This window comes from Peromyscus californicus, unplaced genomic scaffold (genome assembly GCF_007827085.1).
Source record: "Peromyscus californicus insignis strain IS unplaced genomic scaffold, ASM782708v3 Scaffold_5__1_contigs__length_169319896, whole genome shotgun sequence".
Taxonomy (NCBI): Eukaryota; Metazoa; Chordata; class Mammalia; order Rodentia; family Cricetidae; genus Peromyscus; species Peromyscus californicus.
This window is the reverse complement of record NW_026294573.1, coordinates 7,118,043-7,141,462: the sequence shown is the minus strand read 5'-3', so window position 1 is coordinate 7,141,462 and position 23,420 is coordinate 7,118,043. Positions and strand designations below refer to the sequence as shown.

Here is a 23,420-nt window from a genome sequence, read left to right as displayed (position 1 = left end):
CCGACTCTCTCTGCCCCAGGGTTTTTATAGAGATGCCAAGGGGTGGAGCAAAAGACCTCCTCCCCCAGCACAGCCAAGTGCAGACCTTCCCAGACACCTGCATTCAGGCCAGTGGTCTAATCATCCTCTATGCGGATCTGCTGGGTAAAGCCACGAGGAACCCGGAGAACGGGCTCCCACAGGTCCCCCTTTCTTAATATATAAAAAATAACTATTAATGGCTTACAGCAATCTCCATAACTGTTACACCTCCCAATGTGGGAGTAGAGGATGATAAAGATGGCATTTCTCTTTTGAATTAGGTCCAAGGTGACTACAGCAATCTTAACTGCCTCAAGCCCTTTCTAAACCAAAAACTCTTTTTTTTTGGTAGCCCAGGCTGGCCTCGAACTCACAGAGATCCGCCTGGCTCTGCCTCCCCAGTGCTGGGATTAAAGGCGTGCGCCACCACCTCCCGGCCTAAACCAAAAACTCTTAAGGCGACTACAAACTTAAAGAGTCCTTTAGCTTCATCATTACCATTAACAGGTTAACATAAATATTGCTATACATAGTCACAATTCTCTCAATCTTACAACTCAAAGCAAACTCTTAACAGAACCATTTGAATTAGCATATATGGTACTATATATAGTTAACAATTTTCTCCGTCTTAGAACTTTCACTCAATCATTTGAATTTTCTTGCTAACAGAACATAGGAAAAACTTCAATGGATTCATATCAAACTTAAATATTTCCTTAACTCCACAAAACCAGGGTGCATTAATATCAATAGGTTTCTGCAAACATAATTCAATCTCATAACTCCTCCTTTTTATAATTTTTTAAACAAAGTCTCAAACCTAGTTAGAGGAACCCAAACTCATACAATTCCTACAAACCCATATTGAAAAGCAATATTTTCAATCTAACCATTAACACTTTGAAAACTTTTATCAAAACATCCAAAAGCAGTTTCTTAGTAAAACTCTTTACACTCTTTAAAAGTAGTCTCTTAGTATACCCCATTTGCATTTCTTACTAACAAGACATTAATCCACTCAAAGAAAATATTTTTTAAACTAAATAGACTAAAGAATATTAACTCTCCCTTTTATATTTTTTTTTAAAGATGTATTTATTAATTATGTATACAATGTTCTGCCTGCGTGTACACCTGCAGGCCAGAAGAGGGCGCCAGATCTCATTACAGATGGTTGTGAGCCACCATGTGGTTGCTGGGAATTGAACTCAGGACCTCTGGAAGAACAGCCAGTGCTCTTAACCGCTGAGCCAACTCTCCAGCCCCCCTTTTATAATTTTTTAAGCAAAATCTCAAGCCTAGTTATAAAACCCAAACTTCTGTTTAAAAAGTTCCATTTGTAACTCAAAACCAGTTCCATAAGTAATTCCATTTTTACATAAACAGTTCCACAAAACAATTCATGAATCACCAGTTAATAAAGCATATATGCATACACAAAACTGCATCTTGATTCTAGGTAGAAATAAATTTTTTCATTTAAACAGTTCCATTTTTAACCCAATTCCAGCAAACAGTTCCTAGGTCATTACTATGAATAAACTCAAAATTGTCCCATTGCAATGACATCTCTATTGTTTATTTCATTTCTTAAGTCTTAAAATTCAAATGATAAATTCTGGTATCAGCCTCCCAAATAATAATAAATCCATAACAAAAATTTTTGTAGTTTTCTCATTTTAAGTTCAAAAAGTTCAAAAAAGTAAATTTTGGTATCAGGCTTTCACTTCCAAATATGAAGAGACGTTTTTCAACCAAAACTTTTTGCAGTTAACAATTTTTGTTCAAACAAGTGTCTCTGAACTTTTATTCTCAAGACAGACTACCTTCTTAGGTACAGTAGTATTCTAAACCGCACCGTTTTTGATGTTAGCTCAGGTTTTTCCGTGTTGCGTTGATTTTTCATGGATCTCAGCTGTGGATGCCTTGTTGTGCTGGTTCTGGCGTCCGCCTTTCTTAGCTTCTTAGCGGCTTCTGGAGTCTGCTAGGACACTACCTTCTGTGTCTCAGGTTCTTTCACCATATACATTAAGAATAGATTCACACTTAACACACTTTTTTTTTTACAAATTTACATATAACATCAACATCTACTTATTTATACTCTTTAAGGGAACTATAGAACTACTTTAGCAAATGTATTTCTTATTCTTATATACTTCTTATCTTGTTTCTTATTTAAACTTACATTTACAACTAGTATCTTTACTCCTTACAAGCTTATTACTACATATCTTAAGACTACCTTAGATACTTCTTGCAAGCTTATATTCTTAAAGGAACTCTATAGATCTATTTTACAAACTTATATAGGGCTACCATTAGGATATATTTAACTTAGCAAACACCTAAAGATTTCTTAACACAGATCTAACAAAACAGAATAATTTCCACAAACTCACATCTTATTTTCGTCTTTCTACTTCTTACTCTTAATTATTATCACTATCTCTATTAGATTCTCTTAACTAGACAGGAAGTACGTACATCATTTCTAAAGTTTAGAGTTTGTAGTCAGCTTTGTTATAAAGCACTGGGATTTAGTGAGTGTTGTTGGTATAGAATTGTGATAGTTGTTGCTAGTGGACTGTAACCTTCCCAGGACAAAGTCACACTCCAAAATTGCCAGTTCTCTCAGCAGTTCTGGACCTGCATAGATGCACTGTCAGCAGTAGATAGTTTTTAACTAGAGGCTGTCCCTTCACCCAAATTCATAGTAGTTCCCCTAAGTACTTAAATTCAGACAAACGTTTCTATTACAGCAGTACTTTTGGTTTGCTCTACCGAAAAACTTCACTTCACACTGAGGGTGAAATTACCATATTTAGCTGCTGTAAAGCTCTTCGCCAAATAATGCACAGCTATTAGTTGATAAAAAGTATTTTTCTAAAGGAGCTAGTAAAGCCAAAAGCGGCACAGCTCCGAACTCTATTTCCTCACTGTTTGCATTAACCAGTGACAAATCCTCAGAAAAACTAATCGAGCCACTTTCATTCTGGTTCCTTTATAGGAACGTCATTGGAGCTGACCTTCCTTAGTTCCACGCTCCTTACCAAATGCTCCTATAATCACTGAGCTTCATTCTCCTCTTGTGAAAAAACACAAACATGTCCTCGACCCCATATTAAAACAGGATCAGGACCCTTCCATAACCCTGAGTAGGGAATCTTTCCATTTCACTTGAGCAAAAGTCGCTTGGGTGCCACTGTGCCAAAATCTGTCTGCAGCAGACTGTTCATAGACATTCATATTCAAAGAGTTCAGAACAAAAAGAGCATGATTTAATGTGTTATGTGGAGTTTGTGGGTAAATTTCTTCCTTTTTTATTTTTATTATTTGAAGTTGTATTTTTTTAAGACTGCTATGAACCCTTTCTACAATACCTTGTCCCTGAGGATTATAAGGAATACCTGTTTTATGTACAATTTCCCATTGAGTACAAAACTGTTGAAATGCCTTACTACTATATCCAGAACTATTATCAGTTTTAATAATTTTTGGTATACCCATAAACGAAAAACACTTCAAGCAGCGCATAATTACATGTTTATTAGCTTCCCCAGATTGTGCACTAGCCAGTAGAGATCCTGAATAAGTGTCAATGGTCACATGTACATATTTTAATTTGCCAAATTCTGCAATATGAGTAACATCCATTTGCCATAGATGATTAGGAAGAAGACCTCAAGGGTTTACCCCTAAGTGAGAGAAAATATTTTGGACATATCCCACATCGTTTAACTATTTTGATGATGAAGAGCATGTGACTGTTGAGCCATTTCCACTTGGGATAATGCTACTATCTTTGTTAACTTATCAGCCATTGCATTACCTTCAGCTAAAGGACCAGGAAGATTGGAGTGAGCTCTAATATGGCCCACAAAGCTTTCTTTTTGTGAATAGCATCTTGAATTTGTTGAAACATTTTGACTTGATTGTTGTTAGTTCCAATATTTTCACCAAAACTGTTACTATTCAAAGGAGTCAAGAACATAGATGTTCTTTCATGAAACGTATCCTTCATTAGCTTACTTTGAGAAAAAGCATTTTCAGGATTTAGTATTTTCACTTCATTAGCTTTAACTCCTGATATTAGCAGCTGTGATATTTAGCATTGATTTCTTATAAGGAACTGTCAGGTGAAGCAACTATTTTTTTAAGACAGATTTTTCTGAAGTTTGTTTCCCATCTATAAAGCAGTCATTTCTTTTTTGAATGCCTGTTTCTTATCCCCTTAATTAGATTTGCAAAGGAATTACTCATTGCAGGCAGTTTGTTCAAAAGGCAAAGAACTTTTCTAATTTCAACATAAGTTTCTTCATATCTAAGACAACGTTTAGTGTATAAACTGCTTTCCCTTATTTTAAGGATTTTAAAGTGACTTGTTTGCTCGTAAAGGTAGCTTTTTTGTCATCCAACTACTGTAAAAACTTTGCACAGCTATTAGGGTAAATAAGGCATTTTACTAATGGAGCCCCAAAGCGAGAAGCACCTAGTTCCGTATCCTTTCAATTTTTCATTGGAATGGACACTTAATCCCTTAGACAATTTTCCTCCTTATTCTTTTAAAAGCTGTATTTTAAGTTTACCATGAATGTATTTTCGAGCTGACAAAAGTGTTTCAGGGCAATGTCGCCATCTTTAGCGGAAAAACTACCTTTCCCAGAATGCATTTCCCTTATATCAGTCCATAATTATATCAGTCCCTTATATCAGTCATTTCCCATAGTTCTTTTTGGGTCTGAGAGTCAACTGGTTCTCTTTTACCAGACTTGCTTACAAATTCTTGCCCGGGAGGTTTGAACAAAGTTTTTTGCTTTTGCAACAGAAGATTTGAACAAGCATTTTACATTTTCAATTATGGGACATTGGGAGGTTTCTGGTCTCTCCTCAGCTGGCTTTAACAGGTGTTTCTCCTTCATTTGACACTGGCCCCCAAAATCAGAACTGCATCTGCCTCATTAGCGCGCATTGAGGTGCGCAATTTCTGATAGCAACTTTCCTTGGGGTTGTGTTTGCCTTAGCCAGTCAGTGAAAAACAAGATCATTTACAACAGCTTTTCCATAGCTCCTTCAGAGAGATTTTCTCCCACTGATGTATCTCATTTTGCTTGTTCCTTCCTAACCCCCCCCCCCCCCCCCCCCCAGATGCAGAGCTTCAGGTATCTGTCTGCAGCTCTGTACCTCTGCTAGCTGCCCTTGGAGGTAGGGACTTTTTTTCTCCCCCCGAATCTACCTCAAATTCTAGCAGCTTTTTCAGGTCATATATTTTTCTAGGGAGGATTATGTCCCTTCTCTGTTTCTTCAGAGTCTTTCTCCCAGACAGTTCCCAGTTTGGTCTCAATTTATCCCCTCTACCCCAGAAACAGTTTCTGACACTACAGTGGTGGCTTTCCCTGCTCCTGAAGGTAGGGGCTTTTTGTCCGTTTCTGTTTTTGGGGTCTGTGTGGTTTGCGTACAGACTGAAAATCTAACAAGGGAGGTTTTTGACATTTCTAAACTCCCATTAGGACAGGTGTTTTGCCTCATCAGGCCTTCACCTGGCCCAGTCCCCCAGTGGGTTGCATTTGGTTGTCTGGGTGCTCAAGGACAGAGCTTATGCCAGAGGCAATCACCCCTCAGCCCTACACTCTCTCATCTCACTGGGAGTTAGTTGAAACAAAGCTTTTCTCAAAGAGATGCTTTTTCTGACAGAAAAGAAAGCTTTACTCCTGGATAGTTCCGTTCTGCCCTGGCTGGGCTCTTTCCCCAGACAGCATTCTGACTCAGCAGCACAACTGCTTCAGACAAAGTTCAGCTTTACTGTTTTCCCAGAAAGGCCCTTTCTCTGATAGGAAAGTTTTTCTCAGATTTCTTTTTGCAGCTGTGGACCTATCAACCCGGGACTTGTAGGAAAGTGGACAACTGTGCCGTTCCCACCGGCTTTAGCTTGCTTTGTTCATTAGCCATCTTCCCCTGGGTCCTGCACCTTCCTGCCTCAGCTCTGTGCTCCAGGAAGTTTACCACTGCAGGAACCCTAGTATCCCCGAAATGCACTCCAACTCAGAGACGCTGGCCAGTGGCCTCTGGGTTTTTGGTCAGAAGCGAGGATGCCATACTTCAGGGGATCTTTGCATTAGGACGATTAGGAGCACCTTTTCATTCTGAAATGCTCACTCAAAAACAAAACCCTTGATGCCTCAGCTCGGCTGTAATTGATAAGCTTGGCTTTTTTCTTTTCCTCAGGTAAAGTTTCCTGCCCTTTTGGGCTCTCTGTAGCTCTTTACCCACACTCTCCCAAGCATTTCCCTCAGGGTACTCTGACCCACTGTCTTTTACTAGCTTGAAGAGACAGCTTAGAAGAGGTTTTTAGGAACTTGTCCCTGCCTTCTGCATTGCAGGGAGGATTTTTAAAGCTTAAAAGAACTTAGGTTTTACTGTCTTCAGAGGTTTGTGGTTTCCCCTTTGAGCTAATCACAGGTGGTCCCCATACTAATATCTTCAGGTGATTCTAATTTTAGCCCTTTTGAGAAAGTTAAAGGCTTTAGTTTTTAAGTTTAAGAGCTTTTGAGAAAGATGAAGGCTTTTTAGAGAGATTTTCCCCCAAACTTTCCAAGAAAAGCTTTTAGTTTAAGAGAGAGATTTTTTTCCCCAAGAGAGAAAGACCAACTTTTCCTAAAACTTCCCAACTTTAAACTTTTTGGATTACACCCCCATTTTTGCTTCAGGGAGAAAACACCTTCTCCTGCTGCTTGGATTTAGCATTTCAGCTGTGCCCAGGACAAAAGCTTCCATAGGAAACTTATTCTTCCCCATAAGCTCAAAGAAGAGCTTTTTTACTACCCAAAAAGTCCAAAGAAAGTTTTCCCAGTTTGCGTTTATAGCCCCCAAAGTTAGAAAATTGTAGAGTTTTTCTGTCTAGTTGCCTTATTTTTTTCTACACGATCTTACACTTCTAAGTTTTTCCTACACTATATTACTACACTATATCTTATACTTAATTTTCAGATAGAAATAGAGAAAGGGATAGAAGATAGAAAATTTTGACAGAAGAGAATTGCGCTGCAGCATCGGACATCCTTCCAGTCCGCTTTCCTTTTCTCTCGAGGATAAAACCCCTGCCTTTCAATATATATAAAAAATATATATTTTCCATAACACTGGCATGCCTTTCCACTGGCAGGGCTGACTCAGCACTTTCACCAAAAACTCTGTAATAAAACGATTATTTTCCTTTATCTTTAGTCCCTATTACTTTGTCTTTAGTCCCTGTTCATTTGTCTTTAGTCCCCCTTTTAATCTCCCTTTTTTTCTTTAGTCCCTTTTTTTCTTTTTTCTTTAGTCCCTGTTCATGGCGCCTTTCTGTGGGGCGTTTACCCACCAACCCCACAGCTCCCCAGAGTTTTCTTGAGTGCGAGCAGCAGGAAATATTAACTAGAAGGATTTATTGCGGAGAATCTTGCAGAGATAAACAGATAGAAACTAAAGGATAGCCTCAAGAGGGCCTGGAACCTTTTCCTGTCTCTGCCCCAGGGTTTTTATAGAGATGCCAAGGGGTGGAGCAAAAGACCTCCTCCCCCAGCACACCCAAGTGCAGACCATCTCAGACACCTGCACTCAGGCCCGTGGTCTAATCATCCTCTATGCAGACCTGCTGGGTAAAGCCACGAGGAACCCGAGAACGGGCTCCCACAGAGAAGACACTCAGAGCTCTGGAGCCTGTCACCCATGTCCAGGCCAGGTAAGTCCTTTACCTCCATCAGGACACTCCAACTTGTTGAGAGACATTTTAGACACAAGACAGTGCAGGGCACACAGAAATCACTCTCTTCACATGGACAGAAGACATTTGGGCTTCCAAATCCAGGTCTGCTCTCTTCTCCAATGGCCTCTGTGTTCCCTTGGTTTAATTTTGGGTGTTGAGACAGGCCCTCATTGTGCTGCACAGACTCTCCTAGACCTGGCTAGGTAGCTGCACTGGGTTGGGAATCAAGATCCTCCTGAGTGCTGGAATGACTTTCATGCTCCACCATTTTCTGATTCTTATCAACTACTTACCTCGTGTTGCTTAATTTTGAGACAAGGCCTCATTCTGTAAACCATGAACTTTTGAATCCCTGGCAGGTCCTCTGCTTCAGCCCCCAACATCTGGGATTCCTGTTGGGAGGTTCTCAGTGCCTTGATATAAGCTTTGCTTGGTGCACATTGAAAATTTGTTTCTTTGCTTTTGGAAGTAGTCTGGTTCTCTAGTCCTCTTTAGACTCAAACCTGCAGGAATTCACTGGCCTGATCCTCCTGAGTGTGGAGATCAGAACTAACTGTATTATAAAATTCCTCTAGTGTTTGGTAACAGGATAACAATATAGAATATGTTGACCTAGAGATTATATGTAACACAGGATGACCTTGAACTATCTTCCGGCCTCCACTTCCCAATTATGGAATAATATGTGCTTATAGCTAGTGGCTGTGGCACATGCCTTTAATCCCAGCACATGGGAGGCAGAGGCAGGTGATTCTGAGAGTTCAAGGTTGGCCTGGTCTACAGAGCGAGTTCCAGGATAACCAGGGCTATACAAAGAAAGCCTGTCTTGAAAACACTAAAACAAAGAACAAAATAGGTGTTCATTTTAGAACTTCTATTTGGGATGGAATCTCATTAGGTCATGACTCTCTGTAATTCAGTCTGACTTTGAAGGAGCAGTCTTCGTCTTTGTACCTCACAAGAGGTGGAATGGAGGTCACAGACCTGTTACTTCATATCCAGCTCATAAAATCAACAAATATTTTCTAAAATTGAAATAAATTCCTTCAGGAGGCAGGCTGGGATTTTTTGTTTGTGTGTTAGTCTTGATTTAGTTAAGCTTTTTGTTTGTTTGATTTTCGAGACCGAGTTTCTCTGTGTTGCACTGGCTGTCCTTGAACTCATTCTGTAGAACTCAGAACATTCTGGCCTTGAACTCACAGGGATTTACCTACGGTTTGGCTCCTTGGTGCTGGGATTAAAGGTGTGTACCACCTCCATCCAGAGATTTAGTTGGTTTTAATGAGATAACTGATAGACTGTAATTTACATTTTAGGTTGTTCAGTTCTTTGAGGGTTTTCGAGACAAGGTTTCACCAGCCCAGGCTGGTCTTGTACTCCTGATAGCTCTGTCCGTGTTTCTCTGCTATGCTGGTTTCAGTTATGGTCTCACTGTTATTGAATGTGTTTGTAATCCCAGGAATTAGACTTCACAGGTGGCAGTTTTGTGATTTCATTGAAAAGAAATTATTTTGTGTTTGGAGACAGGGTTCTCTGTGTAACCCTGGCTGTCCTAGAACTCACTCTGTAACCCGGGCTGCTCTGCCTCTCAAGTCCTAAGATTAAAGGCATATGCCATCACCACCCAGCTAATTGAAATAATTATTGACAGTGTCTTTTAAAAAAGCCTGGGGATGGATTTTTCAGAGGGGCCACAAGACACCGTGATGTTTTTGGACAGTGCTTATTGGATGCAGTTGCTTCAGCCTGGTCAATTGGACAAGTTCACTCCTCAGACTGACATAAACAGAAGCCAAGTAGGCTGATTGCACAATGCTGTTATCCTAGCACTGGAGATGTGAGGGGAAACCATTCCCTGTTCTAGGATAGCCTGGGGTCCATGGAGTGACTTGTTCTCTATAAAATTCAGAAATGATTAAGTTGAATGCAGCTCAGTGGTAAAGCACTTGTCTACCACAAAGCCAGGGCCTGGATCAAACCCCAGTACCAAACAATCTCAGGCAAAAACAAAGGAACTCATCAATCTATGCCATTCTTGCTTATTTGGGTTATTTTTGAAGCCTCTAATACTGGCCTAACCTCAAACTTAAAGTATGGACTAGACTGTATGGAATCCTCCTGCATCTGTCTCTACAGTAATGAAATTTTAGTTTCTTGCCAACCAGACAGACATCATGCAGTATTTGAAAAGCAATGTTTGATTCAGAACATGCTAAGCATTAAGGTCACATCAGATTGGCTAGTGTACAATTTTAGGATCTTAGTGAGAGTTGAGTCCAGCTTGGATTACATAGCCAACTGTGGGCTACACAGTGAGACCCTGTCTCAACAAAAACAAGTAAGTTACTAGAAGGACATGATACCCCACTAGCCCCCTAGCACTTACCCAGGGAACTCTATACTCCAAAGTTGTCTGACATAGCTACGTTCCCTAAACCAGGCTCTGAATCTTTGAAAATTAAAAGCAATGCTCCCATTTCACAGATTCTTCTCAGTCTTTGCCAGGCAGGATCAATTTATTGAAAGCCTAATATGGGTAGGTTCTACATATAATACTTCCATTGTCTCTGAAAAGGGGTTAGTATCCTTTCTGCCATAAGAAACGGAGCTTAGATTTTTCCTTCCCGGTTTCCCCCTTCCAAAGGGGTATGGGACTCAGAGTAGCAAAGGTTGGAACTGGATGGGACACTGGTGAATGTGAATGATTGTGAGAGGCCCCACATGCTACCAGGGTAGCAGCATTTGCCTCTGAGACTGCCAAAGAGTGCTGTAGTGAGTAAACCCAAGTCTCCATCAAGGCCAGAGTCGTGACAGATGCTCACTGTGAGGGGGAGAAATCTTCATAAGACAGACTGAAAATATATTTTCTCCTAAATTCTTCCCCAGGATCATCTCCCTTAACATCCATCAGAATGAGCCTCCAGGCCCCACCCACACTCCTGCAACTGGCAGTGCAAAGCTTAGTGAGCAATGAGACCTTGGACATCTCTACTCTGCAGGACCAGCCAATGGAGTTCTTTCCCATACTGCTGAAGGAGGACAACACTCAGAGAAAAATAGAGATGATTAGGCCCTGGTGGCAGACTGTCCCTACCTTTGCCTTTCTGTTGGGTTGCTGATAAAGAACCCTGACTTGGAGATCTACCAGGCTATGTTGGATGGAGTAGGCACAAGGCTGAAAAGAGAGTCTCACCCCGGGTAAGCAATAACCATATAATGCCAAATGCTACACACTGGCGTATATGGAACGAACATCTTGGATCAGGGAGTATGGGGTCAAAGGTGGATCAGAGACTTTGGCTGGTATACTGGAGGGCTGCAGGGGCCTTGACAGCTCTAGAGTCCTTGTAGCAAACAGCAATTAAGTATGAGATAGCTCTTGGTGCAGATGTAGCCACAGAAGAATGACCCTGTACCCCTGTCTCCACCAGGTAATAAAAATAGGTTTATTCTGGGCAGTGGTGGCACATGCCTTTAATCCCAGCACTCGGGGAGTGCTGATCTCTGTGAGTTCGAGGATAGCCTGGTCTACAGAGCAAGATCCAGGACAGGCACCAAAACTACACAGAGAAACCCTGTCTCAGGAAAAAAAAAAGGCCAGGCAGTGGTGGTGCAAGCCTTTAATCCCAGCACTCAGGAGGCAGAGCCAGGCAGATCTCTGAGTTTGAGGCCAGCCTGGGCTACAGAGTGAGTTCCAGGACAGGCTCCAAAGCTATAAAGAGAAACCCTGTCTCGAAAAACAAAACAAAAACAAACAAACAAAACAAACAACAACAACAAAAAACAATACTAGATGACAGAATTCCAGAGCAACTGAATGCAGGGAAACAGGACAGGTCCCCAATATGCATCTCAGGCAAAAAGCTCATGCTTGACAAGCTTGAGGTTCTGTATTGGAGACCCAGCACTGAAAAGCAGGAACATGAGGAACACAGAGATAAGCAGGGGAAAACTCCATCAGAGATGGAGAAAAGATTTGGGTCTCAACTTACCTTCTGACACTTCTCATTTATCCACAGAGGGCAGATGTTTCAAGTGGTTGACTTGAGGAATGTGCTCCATGATTTCGGGGATGTGTTGTCTGGAAGAGATGGGGGAAACCACTCAACAGAAACTTTGCCTGAGAAGCTATTAGTGGAGGGCCTTCTTCCTCAACGCACACTGAGGAGGCAGTGTTTGAAGGTTGTCACTGATCTTCACCTACCTGCGGATGAATACCAAAAGCAGTTGTTGAAATGGGCACAGGAGAAAAAGGGTTCCCTGAAATTGTGCTGTGTGAGGCTGAGGATTGGTACAGAAGAAGGGGACACTGTCACGAAGGTCTTCCATATTTTACAGCTGGAGTTCATCAAGGAGTTGGAACTGAACACAGTGGGTAATCTCTCCACACTGGCCAGTTTTGTACCTTTCATCGGGAAGATGAGAAATCTTCACAAAATCCTGCTAGTACGTGTCTTTCAAGACCACACCCATGCTCCTGCAACTGGCAGTATCACTGACAGGGATGAGAAATGTGTCCGCAAGATCATTTCTCAGTTCTCCAAACTCAACCGTCTCAAGCATGTCACCATAGATGATGTCTATTTCCTCAATGACCACACAAAACAGTTGCTTAGGTAAGAAAGGATGGAGAGCAGTTCCTGCTACCAGAGCAAACCTTTCCTTTATACACTAGAGAGCAGTGGGCACCTGGTATCTGCAGACCTCTGTGCATTTCACAATGAACATGTAAGGATGAGCTTATTCCATGTTAACTGATTCAAGGGCCCACATGACCACTTATAAAGCTGAGTGATGAAGTGGGGTAGTTTGTATGGACAGAGCTGACAGGGTAGAAGGCCAGGATTGTGGGTTAGATCTAGGGAGGGTGGGTTGCGGTTTCCTCCATAGCAATCCTGTCTGATCTAATGTGGAGGAACAGGAAAAGAAGAGGGCCCTGTATAGGGAGGACTCAGACCTGCAGAGTTTCCCAGGTGAACTCTGTGTTTTGATCGGGGAGAATACATCCCAGTCTAGTTCCCAGACAGTGTAAGGCTCTATTGAGAGCAGGAGTGGGATAAGTGGACAAGACATGGAAAAGTTGAGGTGAGAGTCAGAGTCAGGGCTGAGAGTGAACAGGTGCAGACACTGTGACAGGGAGTCAATGACTCTTCAGGAGGCAACCTGACATGGTCATATGGGTCCTATCTTTCTCCTTCCTGTGGCAGCTCTAGCCTAATAGTCTCCATAGCAACTCTGGGTCTCTGCTTGTCACTGAAGAACAGGAAAGGTAGCTGTGGAATGAGCCAGTCTGCACCATGAAGATAACTCCCTAGGGCAAGAGTGGTGTGATTTGAAAAAGAAGACTAATGGGTTGTACTGTATGCTCATGGCCATCCCGTGGTCATACTGACCCTGGCTATGTGGTCCCCTCTACCTCTAGGACAACCCACCACTGTGTTTGAAAATAACCCCTTGGTCTCTCCCTAGGTGTCTGAAGACCCCGTTGGAGTCCCTGTCCATCTCTTTATGCAATTTCTCACAGTCGGACTTGGATTCCTTTGCCCAGTGGGGTCACTGTCAGCTTAAACATCTGTACCTGAGAGGTGTCAATTTAAGTGATTTGAATTTCATGCCTCTCAAAGTCTTCTTACAGAGTGTTGCAGACACTCTGCTGACCCTGGAATTAAAAGACTGTAGGATGAAGGACCCTGACCTCAGGGTCCTTCTCCCTGCCCTGAGCCAATGCTCCCTGCTGACCAGCATCAATCTTTATGACAATGAAATTTCCATCAATGCCCTGAAAGATCTTCTGTACCACACTGCCAATCTAAGCCAGCTGAACAAGGAGCTGTACCCTGCTCCTAAAGGGGTCTGTGATCACTCTGGTTATATCAAGGTAGTGGAATTTTCCCAATGTTATGCTTACCTGAAGAGCACACTTGTCAATGTAAGGCAGCTCAGGTCAGTCTGCTTCGGTAGCAATCCCGGTTTGGACTGTTGTGAGTGTTATTTCTATAAACTGGAGACAACACTTTGTGATTGCTCACTGTAAATTCCTTCTGGGTACTAAGAAATGAAGGCACAGGGACAGGCCTCTCATTCAGGGGACCCTAGAACACATGGTTTTGGACACTGCTCAGTGTGGTGGAAATGAAATTGCATGCAGTGGGATCAGAACATGGGGGCTGACATTGATGAGCACAGTGAGGTTAAGTGTCTTGTGGAGTCAGAAAGAGTGTTCTACATTTCAATCTGTAGCTCCTGTCAGGACTGGCTCTTTTTTTTTTTTTTTTTTTTTCCTTGAGACAGGGTTTCTCTGTGAAACAGTCCTGGCTGTCCTGGAACTCACTCTGTAGACCATGATGGCCTCAAACTCACAAAGATTGGCCTGGCTCTGCCTCCCAAGAGCTGCGATTAGAGGCGTGTACCACCACCACCTGGCAGGACTGGCTCTTCAGGGCCTTTCTCCTGCATACAAAGTAATGGTCAGATGCTGAGAACCTGATATTCTGTCTGTGATGTGCTTCTCTGCTTCTCCATTAATCTTGTCCTCGAGATCATGGTCAGGGCATTCCTTTGACTATACACAGGAATGGAAAGATACTGTCTTGTCTCAGCTCTTGTTGGCTAAGACTTCTCAGCATCCAAGTGACCTGAAGCTAATCTGACATTCTCTTTCTGTCTTCTCAGTGTAGCCCAGGCTAGCCTTAAACTCCTCATGCTCTTCCCTCCTCTTACAGATTAATGGGGTTTCTAACAGAGAGCACCAAACCCAGGTTGTTGGCCACCTGACTGTGGGGCACTATACTTCAGGGCTCCCCATTCTGGCTGGCCACCCGTACATTAACACCTCCAGGAGACAGACAAAGGTCCTGTCATTATACAGCACTCAGAATACCTGGCGAGTGGAGCCAAGGCGACCCATGGCGGGTGAGAGACAGAGATGCCAGGCAGACAGTGCTCAGTGAAGAGTTTTATTTGGTGGGGGAAGAGATGGGGGAGGGAAAGAGAGAAAGACAGGGAGGGAGAGAGCTCCAGCTGGAGAGGTGCCTACCTCCGAATAGAGAGAGGGGAGAAGGTGGTTTTTTCTTAAAAGTAGACTTTAAGTCAGAACAGGCACAGGGCAGGTCTCCCAGGGGCGGGCCAGAATGCCAACACAGGTCCCTGTCCTGTCCTAAAGGGTTGCCGGTCCCTAGGATCTGCATAGTAAGTGTCCAGTGGCAAATTGTCTTTATTTTGTTAATGAGTCTCTGAGCCTAATTGTGTTTCCTTGTGTCTGTATAATCAGGTAGCAATAAAGAAGTTTGTGTCACAACTTTTGTTTTTCCTTCATTGATAGGTTAATTAAAATGTGGGTAGTCAAGATTGCTCAATGGGTAAAGGGTACATGGGGCCAACCTTGACAATCTGAGTTTGATCCAGGACACCCATTTAATAGAAGGGGAGGGCTGATTCCCAACATTGACCTGGGACCTTCACAAGCAGGTAATGGTAAGTATGTTCTGTCATGTATAAGCACACAAAATGAACATACTTAATGATTCCATGGTTCAGTATTGTGAATGGATGCTGAGTTCAATCAAATGTAACTGTGAAGGTCTTTCACCAATTATATATATTTATATTCTTTTTAGATTCTAATATAACTACACATTTCTTCCTTAAAAACCTTGCCATATATCCCTCATTGCTGTTCAAAAGCATGATCTCGTTTGTCATTAATTGGTATTACATGCATATATGTACATATATAAATATTCCTTAATATATCCTACCATATCTGTATAGTGTCGCTTGTATGTTACGTTTTCAGGACTGCCTATTACATTCTAAACAAAAGAAGAGGGCTGGATAGACAGCTGAGAAGTCAACAGCACTTGTTCCTTTCTGGGACCTAGATTAGGGTCCAAGTAACTATGTGGTGGCTCACAACCCACTGTAACTCTAGTTCTAAGGAACCAGACACCTGTTATGAATGACCTTTACAGGCACTGCATGAGCTTGGTGTGAACACATACAAAATAAAACTCATATTTAAAATATGTAGATAGAAGAAGAAGCCTAGAATATTGGGTCCTGAGTTTAGTTTCTAGAAGCCAAGTTAGGTGAGTTCACAAATATTTGTATCGCCAGCTTCAGGATATCCATATATTCTGGCCTCCAGCTTCTGGATATCCATATATTCCGGGAACCTGTACTCAGGTGCTATACCCAGCCATAGACAAACCCATCCCAATATTTAAATTTTAATTGAAAAATTAAATCTAGGGAAACCTGAACATCCTAGACTGCCAGCATAGCAGAGTCTCAAACTGGATCCCCTTACAATGGATACTTGCTAGAAAATGCTACACATTATTTACAACACAAAAGCCCTCAGAGACCAAACATCACAGACAGGTATGCACTCTGCTATTGACATATTTTGACTCTGCCCAAGTAGTTTTATATTCTACCTATGAAAGTCTACTCCCCCAGCCCAGCATGTTCTCAGGAAGTCGTGTGTCAGGGTACACCAAGTAGCAAGTTCAGTTTGAGAAAAAAAGGCACTCCAAGAAGAAATTTTAAGGCCTATGTGGCAGCAGAAAAGTCCAGCTTCTCTGATGGACTGAACCCAGAACAGCCATACAAAGGCATTTTTATTGATTGTTACACAAAGTATTTCCTTATACCAAGGACCCTAATCTAATTTGCATGTCTCACTAAAGGAGAGCATCACATGCCCCCACGACTCTAGTCCTTTATTATGTATCATTTGCAATACATAGTAAAATAAGAGCTTCAGGTGTGCCCCATATGCCTTGTGACCAAAGTCATGGGATGGCTGCAATGCCCCTTCAGCAAAACAATCACTGTTTTCTTCAAGGATTCTTCAAGGTCAGTGTACTTCTAGAAAGCAGCTGTTCACTCTACCCCAGATACAGTGACTGCTAAATTCCTAAAACACCAGTGGATCTCATGTGCATCAAGTGTAACCTTAGGCCTTCGGGGTTGGTGGTGGGGGTGGTAATTCACTGGCAGAGAGACAATGACACCAACCAGGGTCTACATGCTAAACTCTAACCTGGCCCCATCTTCATGTGCTACCGAGGTTCTTCAGGATAATAGAGTGACTCAAGTAGGAACATGGCCATGAGGACATCCCCTTCAGAGGGAATCATGCCCTCCTCCACCCTGTTTCATGTCTTCCAGGTCCAGCTTGGGCTGAAGGCCCTGGATCTGAGACACTGACCCTCTTCCTCAGCTGACTGTAGCTTCTGAATCGTGCTCTCCAGTCTAAAAGATAAAACAAGTTATTACTATCTGTGAAACATGGTTTTGTGTAGCTTAGTCAGGTCTTTCCCCTTCCAAATTGTGATACTGTGGCCACGTATGAGCAACCTGCAGTCAATGCTTGTGGGGTAGGAAATGGATGAGCTTCTGCCTTCAGCCCATCTCTAATTCCTTCCATCTCTGGATGACACATTTGATGCCATCAGTCCCAGCCTATCTAGGACATCTGGAGGAGGATCTGGGTGGGGATTCAGGAATCTGGTCAGGACTGAAAGCCACTTTTAGGAAAGGGTGTGTGGAGTCCAAAGATTCTTAGACATTTTGACACAAATGAGTCATGGTGGCAAATACCTGCAATTCCTGCTTTTAGGAGGGCAAGAGAGGAGGATCCTAAAGTTCAAGGTCACCTTCAGCTACATTGTGCATTGACTGCTAGCCAGGGAAACTTGAATAGCCTCTCTTATAACAAAAGCATACACACAAAATCAAGCAGGCAAGGAACCAAAAAGAAATTTCAGAGAAGGCAAAGGAGAATCTCAGAATCCTAGAGGCTAGGGCCACTGCTTAAACTCCTGGAGATCTGTCACCCCATGCAGACACCACCGAGTCTACTCACAGGCAATCCACAGGGATGACATACAGCTAAGGAAACACACTCATATCCATCCCTCTTTTTCTCAGTCAATGCAAAGGTTTCAAACCTTGGTTGTGAGCCTGGTTTGGTGATACACTAAGATATTTAGGATGGAGTATCTCTTGTTGGAAGGCAGCATGGCTCAGTGTGTGAGTTAAAGCCTAGCTCTGGATACATGTCTATTCCCTGCTCATAAAGACAAAAAAAGGAAACAACAACAACAACAAAAACCCTATTTTAGGCTCATGCCTGTAACTAAAATCTCAGTCGGCTGATGTAGGCAGGCAGGTTCCCATGTATTTGCCTGTCTACTCCAAGAATCCCAGTGTAGCCTCCACTAGAGAATGAAATGTAGTCTCAAACAACATGAATGTGTGGATGAATATACAAATGAGTTGCTGAAGGAATTCTGAAAAGGCCTAGGGTATGGTTCAGTGGGAAAGAACTTACATTTACCATGCATGTAACATCATAGAAAATAGGGGATTTAAAGCTTTTGTAAGTGAGGGAATGGAGATATGGCTCTGCAGCTAAGAGCACTGGATGCTCTTCCAGATGACAGGTGTTCAGTTTCTACGACTCAAATGTTGGCTCAAATTTCTCTGCCTTTCCAGTTGTGGGAGTGCAGCACCCTCTTTTGGCCTCCACAAGCACCAGGCATGCAAATGGTTGACCAAACCCTAGCAGTACATAAAAGGAATCCACCTTAGAAACACCAAAGTACGGTTGGACCTTTAATCAAAAGATTGTCCCAGTCTTCTGTATATTAATAAAATACCTCTTAGAAATCATCTTTATTTAATTTTAGTACACATATATTCATTTATTTATTCATTAAATTTATGTGGGAATAGGCTCATTTATCCCACTTTTTTTTTTTTGTTTTGTTTTTTTGAGACAGGGTTTCTCTGCGTAGCTTTGCCCATTTTCTGGAACTCACTCTGTAGCCCAGGCAGGCCTCAAACTCACAGAGATCCACCTGCCTCTGCCTCCTGAGTGCTGGGATTAAAGGCATGAGCCACCACTGCCTGGCAATAGTAAATTCTTGGAGAGAAAAGAAAGCTGGTAACCTACAGGAGCTTGAAAGCACTGGAGGTGCCGGGGATTGAACCTGGGGCCTCATGAATGCTAAGCATGAACTCTACCACTGACCTACACCCTCGACTTATCCCACTTTTCAAATGATTGTTTTTTGTTTTTAATTATGTGTGTGTTGTTGTCTGTGTTTTGAAATGTTCACAGGGAAGAAGGTGACACAAAGGCTCAAGGAGTTGGGTCACTCTGGATCTGGAGGTGGAGATGCTTGTGTGCTACCTGATATGGATGGTGAGAATTAAAGTGAGGTCCTCTGAAAGAGTAGTCTGTGCTCTGAACACCTGAGCCACCTATCTAGCCAAAAAACTTTTTATGAAGACAGGATCTCACTGTGTAGAAATGACTGGCCTAGAAGTCACTATGTAGACAAGGCTGGCCTTGAACACACAGAGATCAGCCTACTTCACTCTCTAGAGCACTGAAATGAAAAGGGTGGACACCATGCTTAGCTTATTGTTTGTTTTGATGTTTTTGTTTGTTTTCCCAGAAGAATTGACAGTACCATTTCTGTCTCCTGTTGAAATACGTGTGAGCCACCTTTCCCCCTAAATCCCAATCTGTTTTTGAAACAGGGTCTGGCCATGTGGCTTTTGGTGTTCTGAAACTTTTTACGTAGTCAAGGAGCCTGCCTCTGTCTCCCAGATGCCAGGATTAAAGGTGTGTGGGTGTATGCTCTAACAAACAAGGTTTGCCTCAAAATTAGAGGGCAGAGCCAACCACTAGATTAGCTACAGAGGCCAGGTAGTTGTAGCATACATCTTTAATCTCAGCACTGGGGAGGAGGAAGCAGGAAGATCAGGAGTTCAAGGCCACCCTGGGATACAGGAGGTTGAATCTCTCTAAAGGAGAAACGGAGTCAAGCAGTGGTGGTGGCTCCCATCTGTAATCCCAGCACTAGCGAGGGGGAGACAGGAACATGAGGGGGAGGAGACAGGATCTCAGAGCCACTCAGTGTGAGGACTCCAGAGACAGGAGCTCAGCATTTTCAGCTGAGGATTGGGGAGGCAGCTGACCGCTCTGCTTCTCTGATCTTTCAGCATTGACCCAGATATCTGGCTCCAGGTTTTCATTATAAGACCAATTAGGATTTGTGCTACATGTGGGGCCACCTCTGGTTCAGCTCTCATTCTTGACTTCCTTTTCTGCGGCACCTCTTCCAACAGAAAGCCATGGGCCCTGCCTTGCTCTGTGAGAGAGGTTATTTTATAGCCCAGGCTGGATTTAATCTTGCTGAAGTCAAAGATGACCTTGAATCTCTGAACCTCAGGCCCCAAACTCAGCTCTGGAGTGACCAGCATGTCTCTGTGTGTCTTGCTCATGCAATGCTGGAGAAAGAACCAGGGTTTTGTGAATGGAGGAAGAGGACAGAGACAACCTTCCTCTATAGTTTTCTCAGCCATTCCTTCCCTGAATCGGTAGGCAACTGCTTGGCTTTTTAACACCAGCCTGATTTTTTGGGGGTGGGAACCAGTAACAGACATCACATACACTGTGGATTTCTCATCAATGACTCAATACAGCTTGACAATACAGCTGTTTTCTAGCCTCATCTAGGCAACAATTCCATCAGGGGCATTACTGGTACAGGTATGGGAAGAAAGAATGAAGCGAGGGAAAGGAGGAAGGAAGGAAGGAAGGAAGGAAGGAAGGAAGGAAGGAAGGAGGGGAAAGAAAGAAAGAAAGAAAGAAAGAAGGAAGGAAGGAAGGAAGGAAAGAAAGAAAAGAAAGAAAGAAAGAAAGAAAGAAAGAAAGAAAGAAAGAAAGAAAGAAAGAAAGAAAGAAAGAAAGAAAGAAAGAAAGAAAAGAAGGAAGAAAGGAAGAAAGAAGGAAAGGAAGTTTGAGTGTTGGGGCAGTAACTCTGGGAATGGATCCTTACCTTCACCACAGTGGAATCTCATTCTCTTTACTTCATAGAGATCTAATCAACTGGAACACATTCTGTTACATAATCTCTAATGAGGCAGGAGGATTACTGAGAATTACAGGTCAGCTCAGGTAACATTGTGTGTTCCAGATAGACTTTAGCTACAGTGTGAGATCTTATCTAACAAAAAAAAATGTAGTAATGTAAGAAAGACAATGAATGCCAGAGCTGAAAGTTTGTCTAGAAGTATCATGGACGGTCCAGGGACCTTGATCATAACCTTTGATTTCATACTTTCCCACATGGAGATCTATTTCACTCAAGCTACAGATGCAAAATTCCAAATAGAATTATAAGTTGGAAGCTCCATCATCCAACCAGGTGGCAACTTGTGGCTGAGAGGTGGAGCTTCAAAGGAAATGAATGGGGGTGCTATAAGGCTCAGAATGGCCAGACAAGATATTCTGAGCCTTGGGGGCTGGTACGACTGCCTGGACCTGCTAGGTTTAGAAGACCTACCTGATAGCAGTGTCCAGATCATTCACCCCCAATCAAGAGACATCACTTCACCCTGGATAGCCAGTCTCTCATGTCATATTATTATTTTGGATTTTTTGTTGGTGTTGCTTTGTTTGTTTGTTTGGTGTGACTGTTTTGAAGCATCAAATTTCACTTAGCCTAGGCTAGCTTTGAACTCTTTATGGAGCTAAGTGTTGTGAAACACTGATCCTTCTGCCTCCACCTCCACCTCCTGAGTACTGAGACCTGAATTTGAACCGCCTTTTGCTCTTTCTACAGTGCTGAGGATGCAACATCCAAGGACTCAGACAACCTGGACATGCACATGATCTAAAGATCAGCATCTCCAGAACTAACTTTTAGGAAGTTTAATTCAAAGTGATTACATATCATTAAATGAAAATGAAGATAATGCTATAGTTGAGGAAACATGGCTGTGAATCCCAGGAAACATCAAATTAACAGTTCTCAGAATCAATCTCTTAATGAGCAGCCTAGAGCTCAGCATGATCCCTGGCTCTAAAGCTTTTGAAAGTAAAAGTACTCCTGCCTCCATGTCACACATTCTCCCAAAGACGTCAAATTATTGAACTCAAAGTATTGTTTGGGTATAGAATCTTTCGTTTTGTTCTTAAGAGACATTTGTAGAAGATTGCCCACAAAAGTTTGGGGCTCACATTTGAATCTCCTCTTAAGCACTTCCAGGTGGAGAAGGATTCAGGGGAAGTAGTGGTTGTGATTGGGCAGAATAACAGGGAAGATCAGTTTAAAAGGGTGCTTATGAATCTCCACGAGGCCTTTCAGGGAACTGTGGCTATGAGAAAGACAGATTGTGAGCAATGGGCAATACAAGGTTTCCAACATTCCAAGATTTCCCAATGTGTGTGTGTGGGGGGGGGGGGGCAGAGAACAGGCCATGATGGTGTTGTTGAGAAACATTTCCCTCAAGTACATCCACCCCTGTAAATACCTAAAACATTTCTATCTTCGGGCCGTGCAGAGACAAGATGTGTCAGAATCTGGACATTTGGGCCATCCCTGCCTAACACCTCCTAGAGCTGCTGGAGTTATTTGTTTCATGCTTCATGCAGGAATTGGATATGAACGTATATTGGGATCCTAGAACCCTCACATTGATAGCCCTGACCTGGGTCAGATGAGAAACCTTCAGAGACTCCTTTTCCATGAAATCTGCATGCCTTTGGAGTATCTTGGAAACCAAGAGATGAAAGATTGGTGTTTTACCAAGATCATTCCCCAGTTCTCCCAACTCAACAAACTCCAGTATCTCTATTTGAATGGAGGCTGCTTCCTGAATGTATACCTGGACTAAATGCTCAAGTGAGGACGGATAGAGAGCTTTCCCCACAGGGCAGCGCAAAGCCATTCTATGCTCCACTAATCATCAGTGTACACCTGTGGCTTTCCAGCCACTGTTGAGTTCATATTGGTGTAACCTTAGAATAGCTGATCTAGTAGTGTTTCTGCTACTCTAGCATCCTAAGGTGTCACCTTAGTAAACTCAGACTGTCATTTACGGGTCTATGATCTTGTAAAGGTCTCTGCTAGGGACCCAGATGTAGGGAACACAGATCTACAGAGGGTGTGAGAACTTACACCGCACATTGCCCCACGTCAACTCTGTACCCAGAACTATATGAACAGTTTCTAGCTGCCTCTGATTCCTCATGGGTCAGAGGCTATTTGAGCACAGGCAGTGGCTGTAGTATATTTGAAATGAGTGATAGTGATTATGACCACAGTGTAACACTGTGCTATGGAGGTGGGGCTCATCATGCCAAAGGTTAGCACACCCAGGGATGGTACTAAGTGTTTCCTGGTTGTTCCTTATGGGTTTTCCTGCTGACAAATCTATCTAGTCGTCTTGTTTTCTGCTTGACAGTAGAGAGAAAACTGTAGAGCTGGGGGCAGAAACAGTCACAGTTCTCTGCCTAGAAGGACAAGACTTGAGTTGTTAACTTTCTATCAGGGAGCATCCTGGTCTTGACCTTCATGATGAGCTCAGAATGATCTTGGGCCTAACTAGCCTCTGCTACTTTGAAGTTATAGCCATCTCTCTATCACTATAAAACTTACTGAGGTGAGCTCCTTTGTCTCTCTCTAGGGCTTGAAGTGTCCATTAGAGACCTTTGTAATCACTCAGTGCTATCAGATTCAGATATGAGTTATCTGGTTCAGTGCCTGAGTGTCCATCAGCTCAAACACTTGAGGGATGTCACATTTTTAAATATAAGTCATCCACTTTTATGAAGACTGCTAGAAAG

The 23,420-nt window shown here is 42.7% G+C and overlaps 2 pseudogenes; both read left to right on the top strand.

The window, feature by feature from the left end:
* The window catches only part of LOC128096151 (U4/U6.U5 tri-snRNP-associated protein 1-like), a 306,060-nt pseudogene that overhangs the window by 58,216 nt on the left and 224,424 nt on the right, over positions 1-23,420 (top strand).
* Positions 10,681-14,495, top strand: LOC128096094 (preferentially expressed antigen in melanoma-like protein 7; annotated as a pseudogene).